The sequence below is a fragment of the Vicugna pacos genome, chromosome 25 (assembly GCF_048564905.1).
Source record: "Vicugna pacos chromosome 25, VicPac4, whole genome shotgun sequence".
Taxonomy (NCBI): domain Eukaryota; kingdom Metazoa; phylum Chordata; class Mammalia; order Artiodactyla; family Camelidae; genus Vicugna; species Vicugna pacos.
Window position 1 is genome coordinate 33398514 of NC_133011.1, and position 15358 is coordinate 33413871.

Genomic DNA, 15358 nt, shown 5'->3' on the forward strand with positions numbered 1-15358 from the left:
GACCCCTCCGCCTCTGAGGCCTCCAGGACACGAGGTGCCCCCTTGGCCTTCCCTGTTGGGCACCTGGATTTGCCTTCAGAGGAGGGAGATGCTGGCAGGTTGGGCGGCCTCCCCGGGGCCTGATGGGCACTGTTGCATGTCTGCTGGAACCGGGAGGAATCGTGAAACACGTAAGGGCTTTTTTCTAGGCAACCACAGCCTAACTAAGGAGGCATCACTAGGTACTTTTGGACAAGATGTTGTGGATGAAGGGAAATAAGGGAGGAAGAAGAAAATAAAAAAGGGACAGAGGGAAGGAAGGAAGGAAAGAAAGAAGGAGGGAAAGGAGGGAAGAAAACCTGTACTGAAAATGAAAACCTTGGGCAGGAGGCCACACTGGCATCATGCAGAGGCTGTCTGCGGTGAATGTGACCAGAGTGCCACCTTTAACTGTCCTATTTATAGCCTTTTCAAGTATGGTTTAGTGAAGGAGTTTAGTATGGTTCAGTAGCGATGTCTCCTGGGCAGAAACTCAGAAAGGATGGAAGGGCAGAGAGACAGAAGGGCACAAAAATGCATGCAGACTTGCTGAGTGAGGGTCTAAAAGAGACTGTGTGTTTGAGGGTGTTTGTGGGACAGAGGTGTACACGATGGGGATCATGAGCACAGGGGACCTGGGCAGCGGTTCATCTAGGAGACCTGGCACCGGGGTCCACGCACTGGAAGTTCGTCTGTAGGACAGACTGAGCTGCCCGAGTCGGGCAGGAAAGCCCACAGTGAAAGCAGGCCATGGCAGCCTTGAACATGGGGCTGGCTTCTCACTGAGGCTCCGCCTGCTAAGGTTGAGGAATCACACCGGTCAGTCCTCCAGCTGAGCTGTCTTAGCGATGAAAAACCGGGCAGGGAATGTCTAAAATATCACATCCCAAGTCTCAGGTGGACTGTGTCTACCACTGGTGTCCAGGGGCCACACTGTACCTTCTCGAGCCCAGGGAACTTTCCCGGCCTTAAATGTAGACAGCTCCAGAGACCCTCACCCTACCACCTCCTCTAGGAAGCCCTCCAGGGTTGGAAGCTCTGTGTGAGGAAGAGCTTTCTAGTCCACAGAGGTGCCCGAAAGTCAAAAGGCCACTGTGTGGGGCACGGATCCGGTTCTCACTGGCAGCATTCAAGCAGATGCAGGGTAACAACACGCTAGAGTCAAAGAGACGAAACCTAACTCGTGAGAGGCTGAGCAAGGGATTTCTAAACTTGAAAGATGATGATCATAGCACGTACTCAGCAAGCACTGATACGGGAGGCACTCTGCAGGGCCCTGTTCTAAACACGCTCCAAATATTAACTCACTTAGACTCCACCAGGAGGTAGGTACTATTACTATCCATATTTTATAGATGAGGCAATGGAGGCACAGAGAGCTTATGTAACTCGCTCACGGTCACACAGCAAGGAAGTGGCAAAGCAAGGGACTGTATTGAGTGAAGCAACGAATGACTCAGTAGATGGATATTTGAAGTCTTGGAGGAGAGGAAGGCTGAACAAGGGCACAGCTAAGGATTTTTGCAAATGCTGGGATTTTACAGTGCTTTCCGATTTCATGCTCTTTTACACGTGCTGCCTCTGTAACTTGTTATCATTCAGCCAACGCACACACAGCTTCCTCTCAGCCCCTCCTATAACGGTCACAGCTTATGACACCACGGCTCGCACGCAGAGAAAAAGAGAAAATCCCTTTACTCCACCCCAGGGGCAGGTCCCTGACAATGCAGAGGCATTCCGATATTCAAAACTGTCCCCAAAGCCAGTACGTCTTGTTCTCCTTGTTTGGATGTTTGGTATTGTATAGGCATCAGCTTAATTTATACAATCTTGTAGTTCATGGATGATTTTTGCTTAGTTCAGTTTGTTTCCTGTCATAGGTTTGAGACAGAAAAATAGAAGCAGCATTTACACTGGAGCCAGTTCTTCAAACCATTCTGAAAGGCATGCCTTTGGCTTGAAATTTCTCCTAGGTGGTGGTGCACAGCCTGCCTTCTCACCTCTCCTTTTCGTTTTAATTTCCTTTTTTTGCTGAAAGACTGACGTTTAAAATTTAAAGAATATGCTTTAGAAACAACCAATTAAGACATTCTTGTTTGCGGCAGCTAATGTTTCCCAAGCAACAGTCTTTATTCAACAAACTCTCCACCAGGTGGTAGGATTAACAGGGTTTTCAAGAAACAGGAAGAACAACACAGCTTTCTCTCCATTGTGAAGATGTTATTAAGAGGGAATTTTTGGATGCTGCAACAGCGACTTTTACTGCTCATTTTTCTTGAAGCAGACTGCCCCAGAGACACCTGTCTAGGGATCTGGTAGGTGTCCAAGCCTGATGACACACTTTATACTAAGCTTCCAGCTCACAGTCCTTCCTCAATCCCCAGGCACCATGGAGCTCTCTGAATTGCATCTATGCAGATGAGCCAAAGGATGAGAGCTTGCAGTCAGCAAGGCAGGGATGCACGTGTTGATCTGAGAATCCAGCCAGACGACCACGGGCTGAATACACCCATCTAACCAGCCCCAAACAGTGAATCGGGGACAAGGCCTGGAATCTGAGCCTTTGGCCAATAGCATGGGGAGAAAAATTAAAACCTCCTTCCAAAAAGGATGTTACAGAACTTGGGTCCATTTGTACCACGCATCAGGTTGGATGGCACACCTCCTGGGCTACTTGGGGACAGACACCCAGTGTAATGTGTTTGACAGCTGCACCTCTTAGGGAGGCTGCCCCACCCTTCCCGGTTCCCCTGATCTAGAGACACAGGGTCATCCTGACAATTACACAGCACACGGCCTGAGATCTCTGGCTTCGGGCAGAAATGGGACAGTTATGAATTCTGGTTCTGTCACTTTCTAGCCAGCTGTGTGACCTTGGGCAAGTGGTTTACCTTCCCTGAGCCTGTTTCCACATTTGTAAAATGGGATTAGTTTTTTTTTTTTTAAAAAAAAGTACAAACAGTGACTTTACAGGGCTGTTGTAAAGACTAGGGATCTAATAATTAACTCTAATGAGGGAAAGTGTACACCCTGGCCCAGTGGAGGTGGAGGTGCTGATGGGCACAAGGAAGCCCAGAGAGCAGGCTCCACAGGTAAACTCTCGGGTTTACTAGAAAATCCATCAACTGAAACCTTCAAAAACCGTCAACTGTAGCCTTTAAAGTCCTGCTCAAGCACAGAGCACACACTGTAACCCCTCTGCTCACGGACAGTTAATCACTTCACCTCCTCCCCCCAAACGTGCGGGCATCTTCCCTGCTCCCGGAGGGTCTGCAGGCTGTTCCTCTCCTCTCTCCTTTCTCACAAACCCCGTTCCTGCCTTTGTTCTCTGACTTCGACTCCATGTCCTGGCTGACTTTCTGTCTTATGAGAGAAAATGATTTACAAGGCAAAAAACGAAATATCAGGGAAATTCCCGAGTGAAACGTCTGACTCGTTGGTTGACGGCTCCTCTCCGGAGGTGCCACTATGACCTGCCTACCGGGGTCTAGGACGCCTGCCCCCCAGCAAGTCTCCCCCGGAGGGCGGCTTGCTAATGCTCAGGCTGGTTCTCGGTCAGGTCTGCTTCTGGCTGCGGTCCCTCCGCACCTACTTCACACGAACCGTGAAGGGCAGTCGTGGTCGTGGTTTGCGAGGTGCTGTGCTGTGTTAGGTTGTGCTGTGCTGCGTCATGTTGTCACAGTGATAAAGTTCTGGCTTCCTAAGTTGACGCTAGGATCTAAGGAGGAGGCTGAGACTTAGTTTATGCGTTTTTTTGGCCTCCGTTCTCAGACTCAACCAAGCAGATGGAGGGAGCAGGGGGTGAGGTGGAGACAGCAAGACCCTGAGGGGCTGGGATGCAGGGAGGTGGCTCCACCAGGGTCAGAGGCCCTTTCCTGAGCAAGTGCCGGGTGTGGACCAGATCACCTGACTGAGCGTCAGCTGCCTCACTTGTACAGTTCAGGACGGGAAGGGTGGATGGAGGGGGTTCTTAGGGGTGAGCGGAGGCAGAAGATGTGATGGGGCTGCGAGGTGGCTGGAAGTGTGGGCTGCTTCCTTCCTCAGGAGTTACCAACTTTACATAAAGGTAATTCTAGGCACTGCAGGGGAGACCTGTGACCTCTGCAAAATGGGAGGACCCCCAACCTAGTATAGCACATGGAGGAGTCACACTGAGGTCCAAACAGGGTCAGAGCTGCAGATGCCAATGGCTGTGTGTACTGAGGCGGGTTTCAGAGGGTATTTTAGCTCTCAGACCGCTGAGAGTTCCCCGGGGCTCTAGGCAAACGACAGGGAGAGAGAATGCAGCCCTTCATTACTCGGCCAAATTCAGGGGATTGATTCTGGGCTCCAGTCTAGTCTTCCAAGGAAAGACATTTTTGTTTTTTGTTTTTTTTTAATTTTCTATCCTTTCCACTGAGCCTTTTATTTCTGAAAAGGTACATGCCCAATTAGACGGATTTTCGTCTTTTATGTGGAGTTGTTTTAGGCTTTTGGAGCATGAAACAATATTTTGGAGTCATTCCACTCTCTCAGTGAGAGAAGTAGCTGGGTTTGCTTTGGTCGTGTTTTTTTGGTTGGGTTTTTCTCAAGAGCTCTCTGCTAAGTAAATATGCATGAAGGGAATTTTTAGTCACTCTGGTCTGTTAGTTCAGTATGAATTCAAATGGATTTTTTTTAATGCAGCAAAATCTATCACAATGATAACTATGTAGGTTTGATTTTTTTTAAGGTATCTGGTGAAAGTCAGAGAAAGTATTTTCTTGTCACATCCAAGTGTGGACCTCCCAGAAGTCATTTGCAACCTCTTTTTTTAATGCTGACAAATAATTTGGAACTAATGTTCTTTTCTTCTCAATTTCTCTGCATTACTGCAAATGATTTTTAATTTGTATTTTATATTCTCCTAAGGGTTCCAGAATCAGACCTAATTAGATAGCTTTTAAGTATTTTAGAGAATAACTATGTTTATATATATATATATATATATATATATATATATATACACACACACATATATACACACACACATACATACACACAGATAGTCACACAGACACACACATATGTAGAGGCAAAAGAAATGGTCTAAACATCTCCAGATGTTCTTAGAAGGAAAAACCCCTTAACATAAGACTATTCAAATAGGATTCTTTGATAATTGAATATTGAATAGGCTAAAAGGATGTGGTGGAGCTCAGCCCACCCCTATACCAACATGTCTGAATCTTGACCTATTCAGGAATAAAAGCTAAAATTTGTCAGGTGACTCTTGCATATCTTTCTTTTTTTAATTAAAAAAATAACATTTTTTAGTGGAGGTGCTGGGGATTGAACCAAGGGCTACGTGCGTGCTAAGCATGCGCTCTACCCCTGAGCTGCACCCACCCCTCTCTTGTGTATCTTTCACATCAACTGTCCAAAACACCATCGCCTGGACAAAGGAGGAAACGGAGACACAGAAAAGGTAAGTAATTTGATCACCTGGTGATAAACCTGGGAATGAAACCTTAATACTTGGGTTATTCTGTTTCTCTCAAGATGCTACTAAAAATAGTATAAGGATTTCATAACATCTGACACCCGACGCACTTGTATTAGTGTGGACAGAGCATGACAGGTTCAAACTCGGGCTTCCACCGGCCGTGCAGCCTTGGGCGAGGAGTTCCTCTTCCGCCTCCAGCTTCCTCCCTGTCCTCTGGGATTCCTGTGTCATCACAGAAGATGACAGGCTTTTATTTGCTCCCCTCCAGGCCTGCTCCCGGCTGTCTCCATCCTGTCTTGACCTTGAGAGGCTCCAACAAGGAAGCCCTTGACCTCTGGCTGCTGGGTGGGCTCAGCTCTTGGCACAGGGATTGTGGGGGCAGGCAGAACCAAGCGGGTGGCAGAGTGTATCCTCCTGGCCCTCTCCTGCCAGGGGTCAGGGAGGCCCTTTCTAAAAACTAAGTGTATCAGCTCCTAATGCCACCCTTTCCTGGTTCCCCTCCTCCACGCCTCCCTTTGCCTTTTCTTGGGGGATGGCAGTGGTGGGGCGTGGTCACTGGGCCCAGGTACTGTCACATCCCATGCTGATTTATCTAAATACCACTCCCAGCTCTGTAAACACTCTCTCTTAAACTCTCCACTCAGCTTGAGTTCATATGTTTTCTACTGGAATACAGAAGGATCTGAAGTTTAAAATACTTGCCACAATACTGGGCACACGCTAACCATATAATAAAAAGTAAATGCTGCTTAATTTATAAGCAGTAAGGCCTGTTCACATGCCCCATCCTGTCTTGGGGGATTTATATTGCCATCTAGTTGAGGAAATGGAAACTCGGGTTAAGTGATGTACCCAAGGTCACGGGGCAGGAGCAGGACCAGGACCCAGGAGGTCCCCCTGCCCGGAGGAAATATCCTGACATCAGAGCCACCTCATTGCCCCAGTGCTGACCACGACAGAGTCCACTCCAGGACCTTCAGCCTCCACATATGCCACGCCCCCTGCTGACCAGCCAAGCCACACAGGAGGAACTCAGGGCAGAGAGCATCTCCCTCCCCCAGCCCAGGTGTCCCTGCTCCTGGTACCTCTCTGGGTCATGCCCTAGGAGAAAAGAAACTTTAAAACTTCATACAACTTGCAGGAAGGAGAAAAGAATGTTACTACTCCAACCCAACCATTCTGCCTCGCTCCTGCCAGGGTGGGTTATTAACCAACCATGTACCATTAAAACCAGCCTGTGTTTCACGTGTTTTTCCAAGAGCTTTCCAAAACTTAACACCTGCAGTCAACCCTTCTAGTCCCACATGCTCTGTCCGGCCAGCACATCCTCTTATAACCCTCTGGAACCAGACTCTTAAGTGGGATCCCAGGAGGCTCCAGGAGCATGGTCCCAGGTGCAGTCCTCTCTCACATACACTCTAATTTCATCCTCACAGGGGCCCACATCCTGAGGGACAACTGCCCACTGTATCTTGAATCTGGCCCATAAGGGGTGCAGCGCTTGCCCGAGCTCACACAGCTGGACCACGGCGGCACTTCCGACCCCACACCACCTGCCACTGAATCGCACTCTCCCAAATCAGCTATTTCAATCGGAGCTGAAGTATAAGGACAAGTACTAAAGACAAAGCATTGAATTTTATTTTTTTGAAACCAAAGCAAAGCAGCCACTCTCATTTTTTCCATGCCATCACTCTGAAGCCCAGAGCCCTCAGAGGATCGCAGAGTTCAGGGACCTGCACTCTGGCTGAGTGACAATGATGAATCCCACAGAAGCAAACCGGAGAGCAGGATGTAGTACAGGAACCGGAGGCCAAAGCACCAAACCCCTAAAATCCCCAGTTCCCTCACCTCTGCAGAACCATGCACAAGAGACCTACAGCCAATCTGTTCTTTTACTTTATTTTTCTTGCACGCAGACCACTTTGATTAGACATCAATTCTACGCATTCAAGAAAAGAACTTTGCTCTCCTGCAGTCTGACTGATGTCTAGAAGAATTCCCCAAGTTACCCAGGGGCTGTTTCCTCAATGGACCCTTCTGTGGGTCCCCCAAGGCAGAGGAATCCATTCTCTCCCCTGTCCCAACCCTGCCTGAGCACATGCATGTTTCTGCTTTAGTGCAAACAGCACTGTAGGGTAACTGTACGTCCACACGCACCTCCCCATGACACCATGACCTCTGGGGGTGGGGGACGCAGACCAAATACGTGTCCTTCCATCTCTACACTTCCAGCACCTTGCATGGTGCCTGGAACAGAAGAGTTTCCTAATAAATGTTGATTCAACCATAATCTAAACCATCCAACCAACAATTCCACCTAAAGAAATGAGAGAACCCCAGGCTTTGCCGGTCTCCAATAAAGAAACAGAGACAGAAGCGTATGGAACAGAGTGGGCTTGGGAGGGAAAACCTGGAGGACTAATTAATCTATTTAAAGCTTGAGACTAGCCAGCATTCTAGATCAGCTCTGTCACCAAAGGTCCCTGTGACTTCTCCACCAGGCCTCAGGATTTGTGAGTAAAATGAAAGAGTTGTACAAAATTTCTAAAAACATCTTCTCAGCTCTTACCGTGGGGACCTCCTGGAGAGGTCGCCATGGTTCCTATCTGCAGTAGGCATCTTTGGGGCGTCCTCACAGAGGTCACCTCAACTCTGTCAGGTTTCAGACCCCAGAGGCTGACACTTCTGGGCCCCGTCTCCATAGCCAGGCGGAAATTTCTGGAGAACGACCTGGCTGACTGAGCGTGGGCTCCTCAAGGTTCCGTGAGTGAGAGTAACCCCGGGGTGGGGTGGGCTGTCTGTGATGCTGGGGTGTCGTCTGGACAGTTCTGAGGATGGAACTGGAGGCAAAGCAAATGTGGGGAGGGCGCGGGGGTGGGGGCGGCTGTCTTCACAAAGAAAGCCTCTAAGGGCCCCAAGGGGGACACAGGCAGAATTCCAAGCCCCTCATTTCACAGAGAGTGAAACTGAGACCCAGAGCCTGAAACAATTTGGGTGCCAAGTGGCCAAGCAATTAAATGCTGGCCCCAGAGCTAGAACACAAGCTCTCGCCAGGGCCCAAGGCTGGGCTCCTGGAACCAGATTAGAGCAGGAGAGAGCGCCCAGATCCTCTGGTCTGCGAGGGGGCGCTGAAGGTTCCACATGGTTTTGCACTGGAACCAAGTGTATGGAAGCCTTACTGGAGAATAATTCTTTGTGACCAGGCCAGCTCTTCCACCCGCCTGTGGCATGTGTGTGCAGATATGCACGTAGGACTCCCTGGGAAGTGGTCACAGGATGAGATGACTGGTGGATTTTATTTCTCCCTTTCTTGGATGTTTTTTGTGGTGTGAGAGGGGGCCCAGGAGAAGGTTAAGGTTTAGATCCTATAAGGCAAAGTCTTGTCCAAATAAAATTCCTTTGGTCAGCAGCCTGCTACGCAGCAATGGACTCAGGCAAGGTTAACTGACCAGAAGATGAAAAGAGGCCCCTTCCTGAGGGGCTGCCCACAGCTTACCTCCAGGGGACGCTCCTGGGGCTGGTGATGGAGCGGGAAGCTGGAGACTCAACTGGCACAAAGCCCCATGCACTCCTGAGGCCCCAGGACCTCCAAAGGACCCTCACTGCCAGACCCACAGATGAACCCACCCCACCAAAACTGGAGCACAAAGGCTCTGGTGGTCAGTTCCGGGAAGGTCCCCGACTTCAGCAGAGGTGCTGGCCAGCCCAACCCCGGAGTGCCCGGCCTTTGCCCCCAAGTGGAAACACAGTCTTGAGGTCAGCAGGAGGCTGCTTACATGCTAACTGGTGCCTGCTGAAGCCGAGCTTAAAGGATGAGAACCCGCACCCCCTAAAGAAACCCTCGGCTATCACTTCAGGCCACACTTCCTGTTTCCTTCCTCTTAGCCCAGGGCTCCAAGGAGGTGCTGCCCCCGCCAGTGGAGCAAAATTGAAGGAAGAAACTGCTGGGGCCCAGGCCCTGGCCTTGTCCCAGCTGTAAACCTGGACAGTAGATAGGGGCCTAGTAAAACTCAGAGATAGCAAGTTCCAGCCCATGCAGCATTGTTCAAAGGTTGGCGAAGGAGCTCCCTACTTATTCTGATATTTATTCAGCAAAATACATTTTTTTATGTGATGAAATTTCTCTCCACATATACGGTGTGTGACAATATGTGCGTATATACAGATATGGTCACATACACACAATTTATACAGTATTTATTTTGTGTAACATATTTGTAATGTTGTAGTAATGACACCATCTTACACATATGGAAACAGACTCGGAGAGATTTCATCTCACTCCAAAGTCAGAGAGAGATGATGGGAGACTAGAAAGGCTCCCCACTCTGCCCCCAGACCTGGGCATGTCACGGTGAATTCGGGTCGGTCTTTTCAGCCAACCGCAGGATTTCAGAAAACGGGCGGGCCATTGTTTTGGGGAGGAGGAATCAGAAGTGTGAGGAGGGCAGTGAGCGACCCCTAAGCACCCAGCCGCTGGTGCCTCTTCCCCGCGTAGGAATCAAGCGGCAGTTTCCACGGCAGCCGGTAGGGGGCAGTGTACCTTGCTTTTTTCGAACCTCCGGACAGCTCTCCCGCAGCTCCCGAGAAAGAAACCCAGGCGGATCCGCCTGCAGCTTCGAAAAACAGCCCATCTTTGAGCCCAGCACGTAGTAGGTGCGCAAGGTATGTCCAGAAACCAAAAGGGCTTGACCGGGTAGACGGATGTGAATTAAATATTAAACGTGAGGAGAAAGAGGGAAGGGATGTCCAGACCCCGGCCAGCCCCTTCCCCTGTAGGGGACTTTTCAAACAGCCTTCGGAACCTACTGTGTGCCAGGCACGACAGCTGGACAACGTCGTTCACCGCCTATCTCATTTTTCCCGCTGCCAACACATACACACACACCCCCCCCACACACCCACACACACACACACGCAGCCGCAGAGCGGGAGTGGATGCTCGCTGTCTCCCTGAGGAACCATCTCGGCACAAATCCGCGTGGCGTGGGGCCCTTGAGGGGGGTGATCTGGAAGAGGCGAGGAGTTCCCCGGCCGTGGGCACGTGAAAGCCAGGAGGATGACTGATGCGGTAACGCAGCGAGGAGGTTACTGTCCTCAGGGTCAAGGTTGTTTCCCTCTTTGGGACACAGAGCCCGCGAGACGCAGTGACACGCCCAGCCCCCACCCACTCACACGCTTCTGGGCGAGCTGGTGTCCACTTGCCCAGCGCCCGCACCGAGCCTGGCGCGTGCTAGGCGCTGGCTGGGACCCTCGGGTAGGAGGGAGAGGAGACTCGGTCTCTAGCGGACGAGAGGAACCAGGACGATCCCAACACGCTTCCCAGGAGACCGGGCCGCGGGATGAGGCGAAGGCGCCCCGGGGGCATAACTGCCCAGCTGGGGCGCAGCCTCAATCCTCATCTCAAGTTCAGCCGCGCTTCCTCCCGCAAGGTCAAGCTCAAAACACACACTCACGCTCAGTGAAAGAAGGAGCTCAAAGTTGCGCCACTGTCCCGATTCCGAATCTGGCTGTACCCACACGGCTCCCCCGCTCCTGCGCTCTCCCAAGGAGCGGCCCCTGTCCCGCGCAGGTCGCACACCCGAGACGCAGACAAGTTGCTAACTTTTGTCAGATTATTTCGCGGCAGCTGCGGCGCCTAACGGGATTGGGGCGGACTCAGGAGTTTCGAGTTGCCACGAGCACCACCCCCGCCACGCTCCGCTTCGCCCACCCGGGGCCCTCCCTGCCCACCACGCCACGTCCAGCTGCCCCGTCCCGGGTGCCAACCTCTCCACCATATCCGGAGCAACGCGGGCCGGCGGTGTCCCCGGGGGTTATGGCCACCTCCCAGATCTGCGGCTGCTCGCAGCGGATTTGGAAGCTGGCTCCGGATACCATCCCGTGGCCGCTAGACCGGATCACTTGGTGGCCTCCGCGCGCCCCCACACTCCCCAGGCTCCGCTCTAAAGAGCCAGAGCCCTGCCGCCTGGTGGGGTCTCATCCCACCCGCGGCCCCTCTGGCGGCTCCACCTTTAGGCGGCCCCGACCCGAGAGATGCAGGCCGGCGCCGGGTGCAATGTCACTGGGGCCACCGCAGGGACCGCTGCCCTAGACCCAGGGTAGGCTCCCCGTTGGGCTCCTGGCAGCTCTTCTTGAAACCACTGAAGATCCCTGAGCCCGACCCTCCTGCCCGACCTTCGTCCTCTCCCCAAAACCCCGGCGGCGCTGCTGCTAAGAGGTCTCCCCTACGTGTGTCTTCCTCCCTCCCGGCGCCCGGGGTCTTCAATCTACTTCCACCCTCCTGTCACACCCTCCTGGATCCTTCCCCACCACTTCTGTCCCCGGCTCCGGGCAATCACTCCTCCACTCAGAGAACACACACGGAACTGCCCGAGCCCCAACTCCGGCGGACGCAGCCCCCCGCGCACCCCCGGCCCCGCGCGCTCACTCACCGTGGCTGGAGACACGCGGAAGTTTCCGGGGCTTGAGGCGATGAGAGGACTCGGAGAAGAATAAAAGGTGGGTGTCCGGGATACTCGCCCCCTTCCCAGCTCACATAGCCCTTTCCTTCTCTCTCTCCTCCTCCTCTTCCTCTCCGTCCTCCTCTTCCTCCTCCCCCTGGTCTTTGTCTTTGCAAAGTGTCGAAACTGTCTGGCATAGTGGAGCTCCGCCGGCGGAGGCTGGAGCCGGGGAAGCGGGGAGGCGGGGTGAGGATGGGAGCGGTCTCGGGAACACCTTCCCCCGGGTGTAACGGGAGGGGGAGGCGGGCCGGCCGGGGAGGGGCCCGCCGGGGCCGAGGGCTGGGGCGCGCCAGAGCGGGGCGGGCGTCTCCGCTGCGCGCGGCCCTCCCCTTCCTCCGCCCAGTGCCCGCCCCTCGCTGCCCCGCGCTCCCCCACCCCCACCCCCCCGCCCCGGCCCCCCTCCCTCCCGGGCTCGGCTCGGCTTTCCCCTGGCTCCGGGCTGCCTGCGAGCCCAAGATAGAGCTCCGAGCCACGTGGACTGCTGCCGGCTCGGCGGAGGCCCGGCCCGGGAGACACCAGAGGCGGCGCGGGGAGCGGATCGTCGCTCGGAGAGGGGCTCTGCGCGGACAGCTCCACGACACTTCGCGCGGAGGCCGCTGCCTTCAAGCTGGCAGAGCAGGGAAGAGCGGCCAGGTGGCCCGGGGCCCCGTGGGGTCAGCCCCGCGGAGGAGGTGACGGGCGCCCACCGAGAGGACGTGGCGGTGCTCCGAAGAGCCCGAATCGGGTGCACGGTAGCGGGAAGGGGCCGATCCCCCTGCCGGTGGCTGGGCCAAGCCACCGACTTCCTCCAAGGGAGCGGGACTGGCCGTGGGATTCAGGGAGACGGAGGGGAGGAGCGGAGCTGGAGCACTGGTGAGGCCCCGGCCGGGGCCCAACTCTGAGCCGCTGAGCGGCCACCGCAGCCCGGCCCCCGCCCCGGCCCGCCTGCCCGCCGCGGTATTTTCCTCCCAGATGGAGAGGCTGCAACGCCGTCCAGAGCTGGGCAAGCTCGCGGCAGCTGGACCCCAGGCAGGAGCCAGCTCCAAGGCCGCCTGGGACTGGGGCTTAGGGGGCTGGGCCCCCTTTCGGGGTCAGCATTGCGGGGTTTTATTGCCCTTCCTCCTTTATAGGGAGGTAGGGACGGTGGAGACATCTTGCTCAGTGGCAGAATGCCATCTTAGAGGCTTAAGAGCTGCACGCACGATTTTAGAGGCATTACCGAAAAAAATTTGGTTTTACAGCTCTTATTTCCTTATTAGGACTTTCCTTCTTTCTCAACTTTTCCGAGAAATCCTAAGAGGAGAGAGGCACAGCTTGGCCTAGGGGCCAGTTAATTCTTCCAGCTTCCACTGCCTCAGTCGGAGAGGTCAGCCTTCTGCTGTGGAAGTAGAGAGAGCTTCTTAACCCGTCACTCGTCGGAGGGATGTGTGGTACCTGCTTCAGACCAGGGCCAGCTGCCCCAGGCTTGGTTCACACCCTGCACTGCCCCTCACCGGATGTGTGATCTTAGGCTACTTCCAGAATCCCTAAGCTTACTATAAGCTCGGTGCCTCAGTTTCTTGCCCTGTGGAAATGGGCTTTAAGACTAGCTGTCTCGAAATGTTGCTGTGATGAGTAAATGAATTCAGACATGTTCAATCCTAAAAACTGTACAGAGCCTACAGTAAGTGCTCAAGAAAAGTGAGTTGTGCCAATGGCAGACTCCTCTAGCACCAGGTTCCTGCCCACAGCTAGGGGAGGCCTGTCCCAGAGGGTGAGGTGGCCGTGTTGGAAATTCCCCTGGGACTTGGGGGGAGCAAAGGAGAGCTATTCAGAGAAGTAGAAGAGATAACAATGAAAAGGGGCAGGGGAGAGAGTGAGACAGTTCACTACTAGGAGGGGAGCAGAGATGTGCAACGGGCAAGAGTCGGGGGAGAGGGGCGGGGGAGCCAAAACAAAAAGCATGTGGATCTGCAAGAATTCTTCAAGGAGCCCTGCCAGTCTGCACCAGGGACCTGCCGCCTGTCTTAAGTTTCCCACCCTCCGTGAGTTTGAGAGGAAAATTTTGGGTGTTTCATGACCGATTCTGAGACCTCTTGCCTGATCCCATTCGCTTTTGTTTCATTTGTAGAAGGGGGTAGAGGTGAACCTTTTGGCCTGCCTGAAAGCATCTTGTGCACTTTGCTCTTTCTGATACGTGAATCAGGATGTTTACCACACTTGCCGTTCCCCAGAATCCTCTAGTGTGTGGAATGAGGGGAGCAGAGAGGGTTCCTGGGAGCATCAACTACTACTCTCCCTGCAGAAGCATCTTCCAGACAAGGGAACCTTCTGACATAGACCTCTCAGACTCAGCACCATGGGGGGTGGCTCAGAGCATCATCTGGGTCCAAATTATCATCCAAAATACAAGAGTGGTCATCTTGCTGTCCTCACAGGGGCAACTGCCTGCAGTGCCCTGTTGATTTTCGTGATTATATAGTTGGTGGCCTTTGCCTTCTGATTTGACTCAGCTAGCTGTGGACAGGGAATGCGTTGGGTTTTGCTCCCTGCTGACCATAGCACCCATCTCATGCCAGTCACATGCTAAATTCTCAATAAAGAGTTCCTGGATGAGTTAATTTTAAAAAGCGTTATTTATTGCAAGCATCAAATAATGTAATGGACAGAAAAACACTTTGAAAAATGGAAAATGCTACAGTCATATCCTCTTACATCCCAGTAGATTCTGGACAGAGGACGAGATTGGGCAAGTTAGTGACTGCAGATCATCCGCTGTTCTGCTTTGCAGCCAAGACTCAAAAGTCAGTCCTCAGTTTCAGCCCTGGGTTCTTGGCAGTTCCCCTGGATGACTCTACAGTGAGGTGGAAAGTTCTTATTAAGTGACTCTGTGGTGAAACATCCCTAAAACATGACCTTATCGATATAAAATATGAACAGCAGACATTTTTCCCCCAGTCGCTGATGGGTTAACCTGGCAAGACTCTTTCTAGCCCCACTTCCTTTCTTTTTACGATATATTTTTCACCAGCTAGCAGAGAAGTCTTCTCTCTCTCATTCTCCTCTTTTTTTCTAGAGATGTGATATTTTAGGAAAGCACTTCTGATGCCCCGGCCCATTTCCAGGACCCCAGATCTGGGGCTCCGTGTCAGATCTGGGGCTCCGTGTCAAAGACGTGTGTCTGCAAACGTTCTTCCTTCTCTCCCTGAGTGTGTCTCTCCAACTGGTAACAGTCGCAGCTGGAGTGCCTGCACAGTGAGTTCCCGGGGGAGCTCTGACATTGATTTAACACTCACCACCACCCCACCCCACCCCCACGACGTTTTCAGAGCAACAGCAAAGCTCTCAGTATGAATGGTTAAGGGAATTGATTTCATCTTTTCCCCATGCCCTTTCTTGGCACACCAGAGTG

General features: G+C 52.8%; 1 protein-coding gene across 2 annotated transcripts in view; it reads right to left on the reverse strand.

Annotated features, from left to right (window-relative positions):
* The window catches only part of ST3GAL1 (ST3 beta-galactoside alpha-2,3-sialyltransferase 1), an 84545-nt gene extending 72336 nt beyond the window's left edge, over positions 1–12209 (reverse strand). For both annotated transcript variants that reach the window (XM_072949752.1, XM_072949751.1), the window contains exon 1: positions 11920–12209. The gene's annotated coding sequence lies outside the window, so the exon portion shown is untranslated. The remainder of the gene's footprint in view (positions 1–11919) is intronic.
* Positions 12210–15358: the final 3149 nt, after the last annotated feature.